General features: G+C 40.5%; 1 non-coding gene across 1 annotated transcript; it reads right to left on the reverse strand.

Moving 5' to 3' along the window:
• Window positions 1–108, reverse strand: LOC148562400 (small nucleolar RNA R71). The gene has a single exon (XR_015887671.1). It is a non-coding gene; the product is annotated as a small nucleolar RNA R71 (small nucleolar RNA).
• Window positions 109–7471: the final 7363 nt, after the last annotated feature.

Below are 7471 nucleotides of genomic sequence, written 5' to 3' on the forward strand. Positions count from 1 at the left end.
AGACTAAGGAAAGAGATCTCATGCATTGTTCAAGGTGAATCAGAAACTCTCTACGAGTACTGGGAGCGTTTTAAGAACCTTCTGGACGCATGCCCCCATCACATGATTGATAGACTAGTGTTAATAAGCTATTTTACTCAAGGCATGAAGCCTCGGGATAAAACTACACTAGATGCTGCTAGTAATGGTTCTCTGAAGAAGTACAAGACCGCAGATGAAGTATGGCAATTGATCAGTGACTTAGCTGAATCCACCAGGAATCACAGGCATAGGAGCACCCACTCAAAAGCTGTTGCAGAAATTTCCTCTAGCACTAAGACCTCTGCCCTTACATAGAGCATATGTGAAATGACCAACCTACTGAAGCAATTACAGTTGAATCAACAACAACAAGCTCAGCCTTCCTCACCACAACAAAGCCAACAGTTAGTTCTCCAAAGAGTATGCGGCATATGTGCTAACTATATTCATTATACTGATGAATGCCCACAGCTTCAACAAGAAGACAATACTGTGGCAGCTACTCATAACTTCTATGACCGCCCGAATAAGGATACAATCAACAAGGCGGCAACCACAACCAAGGTGGAAACTATATCCAAGGATGGCAGGACAACTCCAACCAAGGTTGGAGGGATAATTCCAGCCATGGCTGGAGGGACAACTATAACAGAGGAGGCAGAGACAACTATGGAAAATAGAGGTAGAATAACAACAGACAGCAGAATCAAAACCAACCTTACAGAACTCCTCACTTAAGACAATCACAAGGACCCCAGCAAAACCAACAATAAGTACCACAGATCACTTATCATACTTCCTCATCAAATAACGAGATGCTTCGTTCTCTTGCACAAGGACAACAAGATATGCAGACTACACTGAACTCTACTCTAAATGGTCTGAACGCCACTTTACAAGCTTTCGCCGCCCGGATAGATTCATTACCTACTTCCACTAAACAACCTTTAAACTCCAGTGGAATTCCTTCTCAACCCTTACCTAACCCGAAGGGTGGCATCAATGCCATCACTTTGAGATCCGGAATCACACTACCAGAGAGGAATCAGGAGGAACCAAGCCCAATAGAATACGCCTCAGCTGAGGATGTGATAGAAGTAGAAGATGCTAAAATGGAAGATGCTGAAGAGGAAGATAAAGTACAAGACAAGGTTGAAGAAGAAACGGCTCAGCTAAGGAATGGAGCACCAAAGGATGCAGAGGCTACAAGTGGCGCCGTCCCTATCCCATTCTCACACCTTGCAAGGAAGTCCAGAAAGCAGATGGAACTTGATCCCAAAATAGTAGAAATTTTCAAAAAGGTTGAGGTAACCGTTCCCCTTTTTGATGTTATTCAGCAAGTACCTAAATATGCAAAGTTTCTGAAAGATTTGTGCATACATAAAGATAAAATTAATGAATTAGAAACTATTCATTTAGGTAGTTCTATATCTGCTTTAATGGGAGGTATACATGAAAAATATAGTGATCCAGGTCCATGCATGGTTAACTGTACCATTGAGAGGTGTAATATTTTCTAATTGCATGTGTGACTTAGGAGCATGTGTTAGTATAATGCCATTGTCTATATATGATACCTTAAGGCTCCCTCCCTTAAAAAGGTTGGCAACTCGTTTTGTGTTAGCAGATAAAAGCATTATTACAGTAGCTGGAATTGCTCAAGATGTATTAGTGAGCATTAAGGGGCTCACATTTTCCAATATGACAGTTCCAGGTGATACAAAGAGAAGATGAAGGCTGTCCATGACAAACACATAAAAAAAGAGAGAATTCAGACCAGGGGAGTTAGTTCTTCTTTATAACTCCAGACTGAGGCTTATGCCAGGGAAACTAAGATCAAGATGGAAAGGTCCCTATAGAATAGAGAAGGCAGAGCCATATGGAGTTTTTCACCTGCGTCATCCTTCTAGATCCAAATTTCTAAAGGTCAATAGCCATCGCCTGAAGCTTTATCATAGAGAGAAGATGAAGGATCACAAAGAACTAGAGGTTTTCCTTTTGGAAAACCCACCAATAGAAGCAAAATGAGCCTGAAGACGTCCAACTTAAGGACGTAAAAGCAAAGTGCTAGGTGGGAGACAACCCACCATGGTATGATCGTTCAGTTTCAGTCTTAATTTTATTTTACTTTATTCTATTTTTATTTTTTAATGACTCTTCTTATAATCTCTGCATATAGCTGCATATAACCTGCATTCGCATCTGCATACTGCATTAAAAAAAAAACACAGGACACATAAGCGTCGCTGATGCGTCCGCGTCATAGGTGCCTTGGCTACGAGAAGAAAAGAAGCAGAGAGTCACACGAAAGCGTGGCTGGAGGCGTGCCTTAGGCACAAGCATGCCCCAGCGAACGCGTCGCTAACGCGCCCGCGTCATTTTGAAAAATAGCCTCCCACGCGTCTGCGTCACCCACGCGACCGTGTGCCCTTGTAAAATCGACGTAAAGAGGTATATGGCAGCAAGTTATGAAGGAGCTGGGCTGGAATGGTGCTAGAAGCACAAGCCCTATCACGCGAACGCGTGCCCCACGCGTCCGCGTCGTTTTCAAAATATGGCCATTCACGCGATCGCGTCCCCCACGCATCCGCGTCACCCAGATTTTTGGCAAAATGCGTAAAAAACAGAAAGTTATGCGTACGCGAGGCTGCACTCGCGCCAATAGCACAAATCAGGCCACGCGATTGCGTGACCCACGCGTCCGCGTCACCTGAACTTATCGCCCATCACGCGATCACGTGCTCCACGCGTCCGTATCACATGCAACGCACAGCTTATCCAGTCACCAAGTCATCACCCACTTATTCATACTAATTGCATGATTTTATAATTCCTTTCTAGTATTGTTTATGGTTGAAAACTTGCTTCCTAGAGATCTTTAATTAGTCTATTTTAATTCTCCTTTATACCATTCGATGCCGTGAAATAAGTAAAAGACTGTAAAGTAAATAAATAACTGTAAAATAAACTTTTGGCAAGGTATGAGAAATTAGAAGTCCTATCCTAGTTATCCTTATCAATGATGATGAAGATTGAATCTTAATTCCACTCAGTTAGTCTTTACTTAAAGTAAAGAAAGATCAAGTGACTAATTAGTTTGATCTTCAAATCCTAGTTAATCCCTAAGGAAAGATTGGGATTATTGAAGTTCAATTCAATTAGCAAAGATAACAATTATCAATCATGTTTGAGTTGATAACTCCTGAGTTACTGATTTCTTAGCCAAGACCAAAAGGGAAAAAATAAATTTGCTGGAATAAAAATGTCTTTAGATTGGAAGCAACAGTAATATAAATAAAAGAAAGCAATAATAAACTGAAATACCTCAAATAACATTAATTCAAAGAGTAATCTGTAACATAGAAGAATTCATAAATTAAATTAAGAAAGCAAGTAATTAAAAAGGAATGTTGAACCTGATAAAAAGAGATAATCCTGAAAGTGAATAAAATCCTAAATCTAAATCATAATCCTAAAGAGAGAGGAGAGAACCTCTCTCAAAACTAAATCTAAATCATAAAAAGTAACTAATTGGAGACTCTCCTTTGAACGGATTCATTCCCACACTTCATAACCTCTGATCTGTGCCTTCTGGACTTGGATTTGGGCTAAAAAGGGCTTCAGAAATCGCTGGGAGTGTTTTCTGTAACTTCTGGTGCGTGGCCTCTGTTACGCGTCCGCGTGGGTCACGCGGTCGCATCAATTGGAGTTTTCTTTGCCATGCGGTCGCTTCAATCATGCGTCCGCGTCATATGCGTTTCGCTCAAGGCGCGCGATCGCGTCATTCACGCGATCGCGTCACTACCGTTTCGCGCTGGCATGCGATCGCGTTGTCTATGCGATTGCGTCACTGCCAGTTTCTTCAAAAACTCCGTTTTGTGCTTTTCTTCCATTTTTGTATGTTTCCTTTCATATTTTAAGTCATTCCTGCCTTAGAAGATCTGAAACTACTCAACACACGAATCACGTCATCGAATGGAAGTAAAGGGTAATTAAAATAATTACTTTTAAAGCATAGAAAACATGTTTTTCACATACATCACATAATAAGGAAGGGAAAGTAAAACCATGCAATTAACATGAATAAGTGGGTGAAGGACTTAATAAATCACTTAAATTAGGCACAAAATATATCATAAACTATGGGTTTATCAACCACCTCAGCAGATAAACTCTCAATCCCAACAAGATTCTAATTGGAAGATGATGAAAAGTTTTATGCAGAAAACCAGAGCATCTATTAGAAACTTGGAGGTGCAAATGGGCCAACTGAGCAAGCAAATACCTGAGAAGTCTACAAATACAATTCAAAAATTGGAGATTCAAATGGGTCAATTAGCCACAAAAGTTAATGAAATTGATAAGAGCACCATTAATAGCCTTCCTGGTAACACAATTCCAAATTCAAGAGAGGAATGCAAGGCTATCACCTTGATAAGTGGACAAGTGGTAAGTATGGAAGCACAAGTTAATGAGGAGCCAGTTGAAAAAGAAGCTCCAGAGGAGAAGAGGGAAGAAGTAGAGCACGTCCCTCCAAAGTGTGCGCACAACCCATTTCCAGACTCTCTTGACACTTATCCTACATTGCCAAAGGCTCCTGAGTACAAGCCTAAAATGCCATATCCTCAGAGACTTCAAAAGGAGACCAAGGACAAGAAGTTTTCAAAGTTCTTGGAAGTCTTCAGAAAGTTGCAAATCAATATTCCTTTTGATGAGGTTTTGGAGAAAATGCCTCTCTATGTCAAATTCATGAAGGAATTATTGTCAAAGAAGAAGCCTTTAAAGGGAGATGAGACAGTGGTCCTGACTAAGGATTGTAGTGCCATAATTCAGAATAACTTGCCCTCCAGGGAGCTTTCAAATTCCATGCACCATTGGGAGCACAACCTTTAAGAAAGCGTTATGTGATCTGGGAGCAAGCATCAATTTAATGCCCTTGTCTGTGATGAAGAAGCTGCAAATCCAAGAGGCACAACCCACAAGGATAGCATTACAGATGGCAGACAAATCTATAAAGCCTGCATAGGGATTAGTGGAGAATATCTTGGTCAAAGTGGGTAAGTTCTTCCTCCCAGCAGATTTTGTGATTCTTGACACAGGGGAGGATGAGAATGCCCTTATAATTCTAGGTAGACCATTTCTAGCCACTAGGAGAGCTCTAATTGATGTAGAAGTGGATGAATTAGTACTTAGAGTGCATAATAAGCAACTGATCTTTCATGTCCTCAAAGATATACATTCAGTAGGTGAAGAAGAGAGGTGCATGCAGACTGAGCTTATTAATCTAAACCTTCAGGAACCCCCTGATGATGCACAGTAGAATCTGCAGCTCAAACCTCCTTTAGTGACAGTCAATAAAATTTCTCCTGACATCAAACCTAAGTTTGGTGTTGGGAATGCATCATCCACCAAGGAGGAGGTTCCCAAAAAGAAGAAAGTACCCAGAGGATGGAGAAAAAAAAAGATCCCCACTGAAGGTTTCTCCCCAGGAATAAAAGTGGTGTTGACTAGCAATCCAGTGTGGATTTATACAGTAAACAAAATCCTCTCTCTGGAGCATATTGAGCTACTTTATGGAGACACAGGGAAGAAGTTCAAAGTTAGGGGTGAAGAGCTGAGCCCCTATGATCCTCCTCCTTAGAGGAGTTGACTGTCAAGCTAGTGACGTTAAAGAAGCGCTTGTCGGGAGGTAACCCGATAATTTCGTATCCTTAGATATTTTTTGTAGTAGTGATTTTCTTATTTATTTGATTTTTATTGAGTTTTTACTGTTTTTCTTTCGTTTTAAGTGTGTTCTGATCATGCAGCTATTTTAGAACAGGAACCGAACACTATATAAAAAAAAGGGCCGAAAGTTGCGCTGGAGTTGTGCAAGAACTATGCCTCGCACACCAGCTCACCCACGCATACGCATCCCAGACGTGTACACGTCACTCTGGTTCTCGGCAATCCACGCGGGAGCGCACATGGCGCGCACGCATGCCTTGAAAAATCGACGTAAATGGGTGCATGGCCGAAAGTTGTGCTAGTCTTGCGCTGGTACTGTGCTAGCCGCGCGACTCAACCCACGCGTCCGCGTCCCTGACGCGTACGCACGCTGTGCGCGTACGCGTCGATCGCGCCGCATCACTTACCCAGTGCGCCGCCCAGTTTTCATTCTCTCTCCCTCCCAAATCCTAATTCTCTCTTGTTCTTTTATCCTTTTATTCTTCTTTCATCATACTATTTGTTTTTATTTTTCCATATGTCTTTTTATGTTCCTCTCTGTTTTCAGTTATTCTTTGCTTGAGGACAAGCAAACCATTAAGTTTGGTGTTGTCGCTCGCTGATGCCTTTTCAGTTTATTTTTATGGTACCAAAGGGAGGCAAATTATTTTCACGGAGGAGCACAGCCTGGAGAATAAAACGACCGCTAGGATAACTGAGGTTGTTAAGTTCCTTTCATTCTATATTCCTTCCTGCTCTTACTATGTTATGTTCCGGTTTTCTGCTATTTTGTCTCGTTTATTTTATGATCCTTTATTAGATAAATTCCTAGGTTCTAGTTTAGTTCTACTATTTTGAAATTTTCTGTTATTTGCTTTAATGTTGAAAGGTGCCTCATGTATTGCCCACTGAGCTTGAAATCAAAAAGAAAGAAGAAAAGATGTAGTGCATGAGAAATTGAGTTTAATTTTTAGAGTAGTCTCATTTATTCAAATGTGGTGGTATTTTCTGTGATTCTAAATGCATGACATAAACTGTGCATGTTTGAATTTGAATCAAGGAATGTTGACGTATAAGGAAAAGGAATTTAGAGAAGTATTATGAATTTTCTGAAAATTAGTGACAGTTAATCCTTTAAGCAAAAGAAACAGCAAAAAAAAAAAGAGGATATAAAAGCAAGGTCCAAGGCTCTGAGCATCAATGACTAGGGAGGTCAAACATGATTAAAAGATCAAAGAGTTGTTTCCCTAGTCATATGCTTGTGATATTTTTGTGTCAAGTAATCCTTGAGATAGAACATTTAGAGTTGAGATCAATTGCAATTAGTAGAGTATGCCAAAGGCTTTGAGCACCACTGTTTGAGAATAGCTGAAAGAAAAATCAGAACTTCAAAAGAGTTCCCCAGTTAAGTTCTTGTGGTGTTCTTGTGTCAATTAACCCTTGAGACAGAACATTTAAAGTCACGGCTAAGCTCAAGGTGCAAAGCACCAGTTAATTGAGAATTATGGGATATCTGCTGTGTTCAAGGATTTAACTGGGGTATAAAGATCAGAGAACTCATAATATGATCTGGATTCTAATTTCGCATGACATTGACATTCCTCCGATTCAAAGGAGAGTGAGATGCCAAAACTGTTCAGAATTGCAATAGATAAATCCCACTTTAAGAAGAGACACAAGTGGTATGCAAAATTGTGATCGTTCATTCCTTGGTAATGGCGTCAAAAACTTTATACGCACGTTC

The sequence above is a fragment of the Arachis ipaensis genome, chromosome B6, assembly GCF_059453495.1.
Source record: "Arachis ipaensis isolate K30076 ecotype BB chromosome B6, ASM5945349v1, whole genome shotgun sequence".
Lineage (NCBI taxonomy): Eukaryota > Viridiplantae > Streptophyta > Magnoliopsida > Fabales > Fabaceae > Arachis > Arachis ipaensis.